Raw genomic sequence first — 12,913 nt, 5'->3', positions numbered from 1 at the left:
AATAGACGGTGTACATAGAGAGCTGGGAAGAGCCATAGTCCATGGGGGAGGAAGGGGGGCTGGAATGAGATTGGGGAATAAGGACAAAAGGAATACGGACAGGGAAAACCATATAAAGTGTATGTACACAAATGCCAGAAGCCTCACAAACAAAATGGAGGAACTGGAACTCTTGATGTTGGAACGGAAATATGATATAGTGGGTATCAGCGAGACATGGCTGGACAGTAGCTATGACTGGGCTGTTACTATAGATGGTTATAGTCTTTTTAGAAAGGATCGTATAAATAAAAAAGGGGGAGGGGTTTGTTTATATGTGAATTCTTGCCTCAAGCCCGTCTTGCGAGATGACATCAGTAACGCAAATGTGGAGTCCCTATGGGTGGAGATAAGGGGAGGGAAAAAGAATAATAAAATATTACTAGGGGTTTGTTATAAGGCTCCAAATATAATGGAGGCAGCAGAGGAAATGCTGATAAGTGAAATGGATGCGGCTTCAAAGCATGGTGAAGTACTTATCATGGGGGACTTCAATTACCCAGATATTGACTGGGGGGCAGAAACCTGCAGGTCCTTCAAAGGTAGCAGGTTCTTGTCAACAACAAAAGACAATTACCTGTCGCAACTAGTCCTGGAGCCAACAAGAGGGGGGGCACTGCTGGACCTTATCCTTACCAACAGACCTGATAGGGTATCAAAACTACAGGTTGGGGGGAACCTGGGGAATAGTGATCATAATATCATTGATTTTGTATTACGCTTTACTAAGCACGTTAGTGAAGGGGCAACCAACACTCTAAACTTCAGGAGGGCAAATTTTCATCAACTAAGGGAAGACCTAAAAGGCATAGACTGGGATAATGCTCTCAAAGACAAAAGCCCCCCCCAAAAATGGGACTTTTTCTCATATATTCTGAAAAAGTCCTGTGAGAAACACATACCTTATGGGAAAAAGCATAAAAGGAACAAGAAAAACCCTATGTGGCTAACTAGTCTTGTAAGGAAAGCAATAAGCGAGAAAGATAAAGCATTTAAGGTGCTAAAACGTGAAGGTAGCGATGAGGCATTACAGGATTATAGAGAGAAAAATAAATCCTGTAAAAAACAGATAAAGGCCGCAAAAATAGAGACTGAAAGAAATATTGCCAGGGAGAGCAAAAATAATCCCAAATTATTTTTCAAGTATATAAATGATAAGAAACTAAAAACAGAGAGTGTGGGTCCCCTTAGAAATAACATGGGGGTCATGGTGGAAGGAGATGAGGAAAGGGCCAATCTACTGAATGTCGCCTTCTCAACTGTCTTTACCCAGGAAAATCCCCTGGTGGAAGACACAATGAGGAATAATGTTAATTCTTTTTATAATGTCAACAGTTTAACCCAGGAAGAGGTACGGCGCCGCCTCGCAACCACTAAGATAGATAAATCACCTGGGCCAGATGGCATACACCCCCGGGTTCTGCATGAATTATGTACGGTGATAGACAGACCGTTATTTTTAATATTTGAAGATTCACTGAGGACTGGTTATGTTCCACAGGAATGGCGCATGGCAAATGTGGTACCAATATACAAAAAAGGATCAAATAGCGATCCTGGAAACTACAGACCCGTAAGTCTAACTGCTGTGGTGGGGAAAATATTTGAGGGGTTTATTAGAGATGCTATCCTGGAGTATCTCACTGTGCACAACCTTATAACCCAGCGTCAGCATGGGTTTATGAGAGATCGGTCCTGTCAGACTAATCTGATTGGTTTCTACGAGGTGGTAAGTTCAAGACTGGATCTGGGGGACGCTGTGGATGTTGTATATCTGGACTTTTCAAAGGCATTTGACACCGTGCCACATAAAAGGTTGGTATATAAAATGAGACTGCTGGGAATAGGAGAAAATCTGTGTATCTGGGTAAGTAATTGGCTTAGTGATAGAAAACAGAGGGTGGTCATTAATGGCACATTCTCAGATTGGGTTGATGTTACCAGTGGAGTGCCACAGGGGTCAGTATTGGGGCCACTTCTTTTTAATATTTTTATTAATGACCTTGTAGAGGGTTTACACAGTCAAGTTTCAATATTTGCAGATGATACTAAGCTGTGTAAAGTAATAAATACTGAGGTCGATAGTTTAGCATTACAGAGGGATTTGTGGAAGCTTGAGGGATGGGCAGAGAAATGGTTGATGAGGTTTAATGTAGATAAATGTAAAGTTATGCACTTGGGCCATGGAAACAAAAAGTATAATTATGTTCTAAACGGTCAATTACTTAGTAAAACTGAAGCTGAAAAGGACTTGGGCGTATTGGTGGATGGTAAACTTAATTTTAGTGACCAGAGCCAGGCGGCTGCTGCTAAAGCAAATAAAATAATGGGATGTATCAAGAGAGGAATAGATTCTCATGATAAAGACATAGTTCTGCCCTTATACAAATCCCTAGTCAGACCACACATGGAATATTGTGTACAGTTTTGGGCACCAGTATATAAAAAGGATATAGTAGAGCTGGAACGGGTGCAGAGGAGAGCAACCAGGATTATAAGGGGAATGGGGGGACTAGAATACAATGACAGATTACAAAATTTGGGATTATTCAGTTTAGAAAAAAGACGACTGAGGGGAGACCTCATTACAATGTACAAATACCTGAACGGACAGTACAAGGATCTCTCCAAAGATCTTTTTATACCTAGGCCTGTGACCAGGACAAGGGGGCATCCTCTACGCCTAGAGGAGAGGAGGTTCTACCATCACCATAGACAAAGGTTCTTTACTGTAAGAGCAGTGAGACTATGGAACTCTCTGCCGCAGGAGGTTGTTATGGCCGACTCTATGTACATGTTCAAGAGAGGCCTGGATGACTTTCTGGAGAGAAAAAATATCACGGGTTATGGGGATAAAACATTTATTTAATTCTTGAAGGTTGGACTTGATGGACTTGCGTCTCCTTCCAGCCTTATATACTATGATACTATGATACTATGATACTATATGGGTGTCAACTCAATGAATGTTTGGCTGAAACTATCTCATATGTATCCTTAAAGGGGATGGATCATTTTTTATTGATATCACCTATCCACAGCATAGGGTTCAACAATCTTGTCAATGGGAGACCAACTCCAGGAATCCCAACCAATCATGAGAATGTTGTCCCGTTCTCACTAGTTGAATGGAGCACCAGTTTAAACGTATATTCCTGTGCTCCATTCAACATTACGGGATTGGTTTAAAATTTCCAAGCAGGACGCTACAGCATTCCCATTCAGTATCTATGAAAGTGCAAGGTAGCCAAGCCCTACGGTCAGCAATTTCCAACCAATAGTATCGAGCAGCAGGTTTCATGCTCGACCTGCTGCTTCATCCAATTAGTAAGAACTTAACCTCCATTCTCATGAAATGTGGGGTCCATTCTCTTGATCGGTGGCGATCCCAGCAGTCAGACCCCCACCGATCAGTTTGGGGAATTGATTGGAAAATTGTATAACTTTTTATCACACAAACAATGTTAATCATTTGCTTAATGTAGACAACCCCTTTAAGTATTTTCCTCAGATTTACTCCAGGTTTAGTCTTGTGAAAATGGTATCAGTTACATGGGTTTTTTTTCTTACCACATAGTCATTCTCTAATCTCAATGATAAAATAAAAGATTAAAAACCCTTCAAATAATTATGACGGGTATTGAAGGCTCTTTAATGTTAGATTGAGCTCCATACAAATAAGTAGGGTGCATTGGCTGATCAGTTTTCTAACAAGAAGGAAAGTTCACAAACAAAGCATGAACGTGCCCTTGGCATTAAAAAACTACCTTGAACTTTTGCAGCTTTTAGCCAACCACCCATTCAATTATTTCTTCAGTTTTCAGAACACATTCCGTAGAAAAATATGTTTTCTATTGTAGCTCTAAACTTTCTCGAACAATTTAGCACATACAGTAACACATACAGACACTTTCTGTGCCAGTGCTAAAATCTAGTTGTAATAATTCTTACGTTGTGGCTCGTTCGCTAATCAGTGAATTTAATAGAAAATTAAAGGGAACACCCCACTTTGAATATGCTGCCTAAGCCTTAGAGATGATATTTAAAGGACATCTACCATCAGTTTAACTAATAGTAGATGTCCAGCATTAATTGGAACTGTTTATAGTTCATAAAGAAAGGGCACCTTTGGTAAGAAAATAACTTGTAAAAAATATGTAAATGAGCCTCTTGGCATCTTCTGGTTCTAATTTATTCCACCCCCGTTGCGATCGTATCTCCTGCTCCCAGCTGGGGAGCTAGGAGAGAGCACACGCCCCCGCTCTCTCTCTGATGTCAACACCCATTTCCATGCTCCCTGGCTAGGAGTAGGGGGTACAATCTCAGGAGGGGGGGACGGAATAAATTAAAACTCAACGATGACAAGAGGCGCTCAGGTGATGACACCCTGAGCAGCTCAGCATCTTCAGATTTTAATTTATTCCACCCCCCACTGTGATCATACCTCCTGCTCCTGGCTAGGAGTTAGGAGAGAGCACACGCCCTGCTCTCTCTGAGGTCACCTGCCGGATCCTTGCTCCCTGACCGGGAGAAGGAAGTAAGGTCTCAGGAGGAGGGCAGAATAAATTAAAACCCGGCAATGACAAGAGGCGCTCAAGTGACGTCAGCCTGGTGGTAGATGACCTTTAAGAGCAGAAGGAGGTGAAGTAATATATTGGTGGGGCTCTTCATCTTTACGGCTAACCTCCATCTGTGCTATAGTTCACCATGACAGGCTCACTTAGAAGAATTTTTCTGGGCTAAACATATTGATGACCGAAATACATCGATCGGTATTAGTGTGCTAGATATTGGCCTCCCACAAACCTGATATTAAGGACCTATTATATGGATAGTCATCCAATATTTGCCCAGTAAACCCCTTTAAAGAGGACCGTTCACCACATGCATCAACTCCAGCTAGTAGCATATATTCTGATATAGTGATGAGGGGACCTGATGAAATTTGGTTCGACCGCACCTGAATTAAATAAAAAGCTGTATGAGTTCAGGTGCTGGCACTGATCACTGCATGCCGCCACCTAGAGGTGGCATTCCCAATAATGTCATGCAGGTTAGTGCCAGCGTGCGCAGGTAACTTTGCCAGTGACATTTAAAGAGTTGATGCCAAAATCCTTGCCAGTGGGGGTAAACCTACGAGTTTCTAATGAAGTTCAGGGTTTGGTCCAGGGACCATAACCCACAACGTTTGTTATGAACCCAAATAATGATGGCTAGAGAAACAACTCCACCTCTGCCAATACCTATGCAAAGAGTTTAAGTGACATATGGCCCTCTTTCAGGGATTTTCTCAAGCGAATTGTAGATATAGAAATAAAAGACTGTAAGCTCTTGTGAGTAGGGCTCTCACTTCTATTGTTCCATATGACTATTTGTACTGTAATGTTTAATTTTATTTGTATATGTCCCCTATGATTTGTAAAGCGCTATAGAATTTGATGGTGCTATATAAATAAGGATTATTATGACTTTAGGCATTAAAACTGAATTAGCATTTGGACATCCAACAGGGTCACCAAGTACCCAGAAAACACAGTCAATAAATGAAGATTATATTGTATAAAGGATTACAAATTGTGAGATTAAAAGAGTTCAGTTTTCACACACAACTATTATGTGACCTCCCGATGTGATCTGCCCCAAGGAAGTAGCCTTCAGATTAGATGAAGATTTAGGTTATGAACATCACACTACCTTTAATGAGGCAGCTGGTTGGAAATTTTGATCTACCCCCTGGACAGTTATCTTCTCACGTAGTTATTCTTTTAGGTCAGTTTGCACTATAATTGTAAATTTCTTAGTTCCAGTTGCCATATGAATCATAATCTTCCTACCTCTGGCATTTAATAGTCACGTAGGTGATCACAAGTAGACAAAACATAGTAGGACAACAGACGTGAGAGTCAGTGTGTAATGAATGGAAATTTGACATGCCACGCATAAATCTTGGCCGTGCCGGAACACATTGGTGCCCTGATTTGACAGCGCTTAGTGGTTCTGGACTTATGTGCGAAAAGGTCATTAGGAGATGTTACCAGAATAAACCTTTCAATGCCTTGTTAGCATTGTCAGGTCATATTAATAGCATCAGAGTGTAAAAGTGCTCAGTCAGGCACATCGCAGATCAGATGACAATGTTGTCTCTTATCCAACATTCCTGGAAAGAAAGAAGTGAAATACCAGCAACTCAACACAGGGACAGCAATCAAAGCCCGTGTAGTGATCACTGGTCCTTCAACATACCACTCATCTCAGCATATCCCATAGAAAGTAATAAACAAATAGGAGGTTTAATACATTTACAACCTTATCAACATGAACCATTTTAGCTCTGTAGCTGCAAAGTGAAGATAATATCTTATCGCATGAAAATAAACACTCCTAAGTCTATTCATGTAAACCGTGTTATACAAGGCAGAAGAAGGCAGGAGTCACCCCTCATCTTGTTTTTTCATTGCAAAACAGTAGGAGAAAGTGTTCTTTAAAGGGTTATTCCGGAAATATGAACGTCTGATACAAAAACCCATGATGCTATAAATAAATGAATATAACAAACTCAGTGTCATTATTTACAAAATGGAGCTTAAATGGTTTTATGATTCACAAAATGCTATGGCCTCTCTAAAGTAGGCACAGTTATTACCAAGATGGCCGTCACTGGAAACTACAAGTCCCCTGATCCTTTAGTTCTCAGTAACTCCTCCCTATTATTTCCTGCCCCCAGTGATGATGTAACAGATTATCCTGCTCTGTTACTACCTCACAGTAATGATGTGTAACTGCCATCATGGCAGCAGAATTTTTCTGCTAAGGGGAGCTAAATTTTAAATAACAACTATTTACATATTGGCTTATATTTTACTGACTTATTTATATATGAATTATGCTGATTCCTGGAATACCCCTTTAAGTACCAAATTCAGACCAGGTACAATTGTGTCATACGTCCAAACTGCTCAGTTCTGATTGGTCACCACTAGCTGTGTCATCAGAGGAAGGAGCAGGTACTTCTGCAAACCTTTTTGTACCTGCAAAAAGGTAAACTTATCAACTAGGGGAACTTAAAATCGGGATTTTACATTTCACCTAATGATGGGTTCCTATAGTCTTTTAATACTAATTCACAATCATCTTTAATAGATGACATTATTGGTTCCACTCACTTTTAAAAGTATATAAGAGTATACCTGGCTCCCTGCCAGCAAACTGGATCGCGTCAAGTGGACGTTTGTTGGAATTCTCTGTGTACCTACAGTATGTCATCATGATTATCTCCTCACAACACTCCCTCATCCCTCATGCATATGTGATCTGACTAAGATTTGATTGTAGCATGGAATCAGCTCATGTCTACATGAGGGAGGAGGGGAGGAGTAGTGGGAAGAGGGAAATTTGTGAGGAGATAATGATGATGACATATGGAGGATTTCAACAGACACCTTAAAACTCAAAGCAGTGTTTATGGCAGGGAGTGAGCTTGAACACCTTACCTGACTATCAACCCCCCACTCCTTTACCTTGTAATGGATGAGATTGCTAAGAGCCACTATAGTCGGCCTCTTAGATTTTTTTCTTATGATTTTTTTTTGTGGGGACGGAGGAAGGAGGCATTTCATTTTACCCCTCGGGATTGTCCCTGACACCGCCACGTTTTCTGCTACATTTCTGTATAAGAAACTGCTAGTGGGTTCTGACATGTACTGAAATCTGTTCTCTTATCAGGTTAAAACCCTTTCCATATACACTATTAGGGTACAGCATATGGACATTATATTGACATCTCTACTTGATGAAAACCAAAAAATTTCCCAAAACATTTTATTGTTGACATGACATATAATATTTAAGAAACTACTTCTTAGGTAACAACTTAAGATAAAAAAAACAAGCAAATATGAAATGAAAAATCCAACTGAAGCTATTACCTATTGTTAGTAGAATCGTAGCTGCCGACTACTGAGAAAGTCTATTACATGGTGACATGACTTAAGACATCCTGAGACAATGTTCTCAAAGACAGCCACAGGGATATTCTTCATTTTGACTGCATATAGGTATATTAGAAGAAGCCTCGAAATGAATATATTTCATTCCAAATGTGCTCCAATGTCAGGCCCCCTACTTAGCTCAGATCAGAACACCACTTTCTGTAGCTTCCTCCATTTAATGCTGCAAGCGACTTACATCTTTGAGACTTGAAGGGCATTGATTCGAGTTTCAGGTGCAGTTTTTTGTATTTAAAGTACAAATGGTTTTCCAAGGCTAAAAAGTGGATAATAGAGCCATAGAAGTCCTACATATTAGACTGGAGACGGTACAATAAGTCAGCCGTTCTCAGCACACATCAGTCAATATCTTTTGTTGTAGTTAGGCCAAGTTAGTTTAAGTTTTGTATTTTATTTTAAACCTATTAGCATATTGCAGTATACGGCATTACAGCTAATTATATGGCTGAGCATGTGTAGTGGCCACTCGGACACAGATGCAGATATATCCAAGAGGCCACTATACACACGCCAGTGGCCCTCCCTGCGCCTTCACGCTGCACCGTTAGTGTTAGTTTGGATTTTTCCAACTTTTGAAATTTTTGGACTTTGAATGTGCACTTTGATTCTTTTTCAGTAATCACGCATACGTGCTTTGCACATATCCGGTTTCAGTACAGGTATGATAGGGGCATTTTACCACACTGGGTGGGACTCTTGACCTTATTATTAATGAGCTGGCACGTTCAGACTCTTGGGGACAATTTGATGGATGTTTGCATATAGATAGTCCCACCCTACATTTGCCGTACAACCCATGGATTCTCCCACTTTAAAAAGACCCATATCCCCTGATGACACCGGAGTTCCGGTAAAACATGGGAGGGAGCCTTTAGGGTTCTGCTTTTACTTTCAGTCTTCAGACTATTAGTATTAGGGTACATGTGAAGTTAACATATCCTCCCTGTGAGAAATTGTTCACTTGTACTGCCCCAATCATAGAGCACAGCACCAGGTCTTTGAAGAGTGTGTTGTCTTCAAACTGACAAAAGCTACCATACATTCTTGGTTAACTAGAGGTTAAAACCTGCGTCAGTCTATCTTTCTACAATGAAGATGCCGGGTGTCCTCTTTTACCTTTTAGGAAATATCATGAGCCAGATTTGCCAAAAGTGCATCCCACGCAACTGCATGGGGGCTTGGAGATGAGGGGTTCCACACATTGGTGGAATGTAGGCTGACCAGACCCCTTGTTGAAAAATTATATTTTTAGATTGTGGGTACATTTTACCCTTTATGCATATTAAAAAACCAACCAACCAATAACCATTCATTGGTGGGATTCAGTATTTGCTTACATGGTAAATGTCATCAGATCAGAGACCTGTCACCACATTAACCCCCACCAAGCCCACAAACAGTGCCTTCTTCTGTGATATGTACACCCCCTGGAGGTATTTTTAGCATAATTCTAGATTGAATGAAATGAATTAAAAATCATGTTTTATTCTTTTGTACTATGTAGTCCGGTAGACCAGTTAGCCCTGTCTCCTGCGTTCGGTTTGCTCTGCCCACTCCATACATCTGGCTTTCCAGCCCTTCTTCCTTGATCTCCAGATCTGAGAATGAAATCACAATTAGGAGGCAGGGCACGGATGCCAGATGCATGGAGTGGGCAGAGCAAAGTAACTGCAGGAGGTGGGGGTTACCTGACTGCAGGAGGCTGGGCTGACCGACTGCAGGAGGCTGGTTTTCCTGACTGCAGTAGGCTGGTTTACCTAACTGCAGGAGGCTGGGTTAACGGACTTCAGGATGCAGGGTTACCTGACTACAGGAGGCTGGGTTACCTGACTGCAGGAGGCTGGGTTACCTGACTGCAGGAGGCTGGGTTACCTGACTGCAGGAGGCTGGGTTACCTGACTGCAGGAGGTGGGGTTGCCTGACTGCAGGAGGTGGGGTTGCCTGACTGCAGAAGGTGGGGTTGCCTGACTGCAGGAGGCTGGGTTGACTGACTGCCGGTGGTGGGGTTGCCTGACTGCCTGACTGTACCCTACAAAAGAATAAAAGATAATTTTTCATCAGGCTGCAATATATATATATATATATATATATATATATATATATATATACTAAAAAACCTCCAGGAGGGTTTGGGTGAACAAATAGAAGAAGGTGCTGTTTGTGGGCTTTTTTTTGGGGGGGGGGGGGGTTATTGTGGTGATAGGTTCTCTTTAACCACATTCTATTATAACGAAAACCCAGTAAATATCAGTATATATATTTGAAACAAAGACAAAACGTACCAACATCACATATAAAAGCAAGCTGGTCCGGATCATTCCCAAAGCCCCAGGACAACAGATGGGCAATGCTAACCACTTTCATATCATGCCAAATGTGTTGCTTCTTTTACTTATTAATGTCTCTTCTCTACATAGATTCAACACAATTTACAAAAACATCAATTTTACATCAATACAGCTGAGAATGACAGCTGAGGTTGTGTCCATATTAAACATTGGATCATAAAAGAAATCCAAGACAAGATTACTGGGTATTAACGGTAAGCTTGTGCATCACATACGCAGTGTAATAACCCAGCTATTAATATTGTGTTTAGGACATCGTTCACACATCAACACTTGCTGGTTAAAACCGGTGCTTATTTTCCTTCATCTCAATCCATTAGATTGCGATAGTTATTGTGAAGAATTTGCTTATATGCATTGCAGGGGGAAAACCAGCAGCATTTACAGTTCAATTAGATGGACAGTCCCAGGGCACATGTTCACATGAACAAGTCCTGGACTGAAAAAAAAACATTTCATACATTTAAATATTTCTAAATATCGACATATTTCTGCCAGTTCTCTTCAGATATATTGCAGATTGATTTAGTAAAGTGCTACGGAATTTGAAGGCGCTATATAAATTATTATTATTATTATTATTATTATTGCCTTGGAACAGAAAGGTTTACAACAAATGTTTTGTTTTTGAATATAGCCTTAAAGGGAATTTCCATCCAAATTACATATCTAAATTCACTAAGGGGCATTAAAGGTCATCTATCACCAGATCAAGGACTGTAAAACAAGCACACTGACATACTGGTGTGTGCCCCCTCTGTGGGGATCTGCTGTTCTTTTAGCTTCTTATGCCCTTATTTTATTTTTTTAAAGGGGCTTACAAATTATGCAAATGAGCCTGAGGGGCTCCAGGTTCCATTAACTCCTATGGAGCCTGGTGCCCCTCAGGCTAATTTCCATAGTTTTAAAAGCCTTTTTTTCCGTTAAAAACTAGGGTATAAGAAGCTAAAAGAAGAGCAGATCCTGCCAGAGGGGGCACACACCACCAGTATTTCAGTGTGCTTGGTTTACAGTCCTTGATCTAGTGGTAGATGTCCTTTAAAAAAGCAAAATGTAAAAAATTTAGATAAAGATATTTTAAAAAATATATATCGAGCAGGGCAGTATGGAACCAACCATGTCCCATCTATCCCCTAACAACCACAAATGTCAGCTCCCAACATTAGCACTAAAACTACAATCATCCTCAGGTAGGGTATGAAATATGCTTTTCTGGCATTCCCATTTAATTTAATTTGTCTGCCCTGTATATACATACAGGCGGTCCCCTACTTAAGGACACCAGACTTACAGACAACCCATAGTTATAGACAGACCCCTCTGACCTCTGGTGAAGCTCTCTGAATGCTTTCTATAGTGCCAGACTGCAATGATCAGCTGTAAGGTGTCTGTAATGAAGCTTTATTGATAATCCTTGGTCCCATTACAGCAAAAAATGTTTAAACTCCAATTGTCACTGGGGCCAAATTTTTTTTTGTCTGGATCTACAATAATAAAATATACAGTTTCGGAATATTTTATAATTGTAGATCCAGACAAAATATTTTTGCTCCAGTGACAATTGGAGTTTCCAAATATTTTCCTGTAATGGGACCAAGGATTATCGATAAAGCTTCATTACAGACATCTTACAGATGATCATTGCATTTAGAGAGCTTACCCAGTGGTCACAGTGGGCAGAGGAGTCCATCTTTAACTACGGGTCGTCTGTAAGTCGGGTGTCCTTAAGTAGGGGACTGTCTGTACTGCCATATAGTAGACAGTATGGCAGTATATGTGAATTTTCCTCCTCCTTCATTACAATGTGTGAATCATGATGGACGCTAGCACCAATTGCGGGTGTTACCGGTAAGTGTTTACTGAAATAAGCAGCAAACAGTTACCCCCTATGTAGAGGGCTCAGCCTATGAGCCCTCTCCATTCACCTGCAGCCGACGCTTGACATACTAATACGTCACACGTCGGTAAGTGGTTAAAAAGTATGTGTGCAAATGAGATTGTTCTCATTCAATATGACCACCTCCACACTCTGGCAGTGGCAAAACATATGCTATAGAGGTGCCCGACCGCCTGGATTCAGCATTTATTACTACATGATGGCTTTGGGACATGCAGTAACTCCTAGTTTGATATGCAAACATTATTTGTTTCTTTTCACTCCAGAAGCCGGTGGTTGTATCCAAGGACAACAGCCTCATTTCTAATACATCGCTTCACACAGGTATAGTTTTTTAACAACATCAAATTGTAGAGATGTATGTATTTGGCAGGTGAATTAAATTAAATGTGCAGATGAGAATATCTCCTTAAATCTTGCCCACTTACTTATAAAAAAAAAGATCAACTCCAAATGTAGCCTCTGTCATGTAAAAGTAAGCTGAGTAGAGCTAAAAAAGTCACTTTTTTGTCTGTTATTAGTTATTTTTGAAGGCTTGATGGGGGCTGTCAAATGCCAATATCTTGGCCATTATATTACCTAAAAAATTCATTTTGGTTTCATATTGAAGTTAAAAATCTATT

General features: G+C 40.6%; 1 protein-coding gene across 4 annotated transcripts in view; it reads right to left on the bottom strand.

Moving 5' to 3' along the window:
- ZNF385B (zinc finger protein 385B) overlaps positions 1-12,913 on the bottom strand; it is a 389,492-nt gene that overhangs the window by 122,310 nt on the left and 254,269 nt on the right. The gene's annotated exons all lie outside the window — the stretch shown is intronic.

Source organism: Engystomops pustulosus, chromosome 8 (genome assembly GCF_040894005.1).
Source record: "Engystomops pustulosus chromosome 8, aEngPut4.maternal, whole genome shotgun sequence".
Taxonomy (NCBI): Eukaryota; Metazoa; Chordata; class Amphibia; order Anura; family Leptodactylidae; genus Engystomops; species Engystomops pustulosus.
Note: the sequence above shows the minus strand (reverse complement) of the source record. Positions and strands in the feature narration are given on the sequence as shown.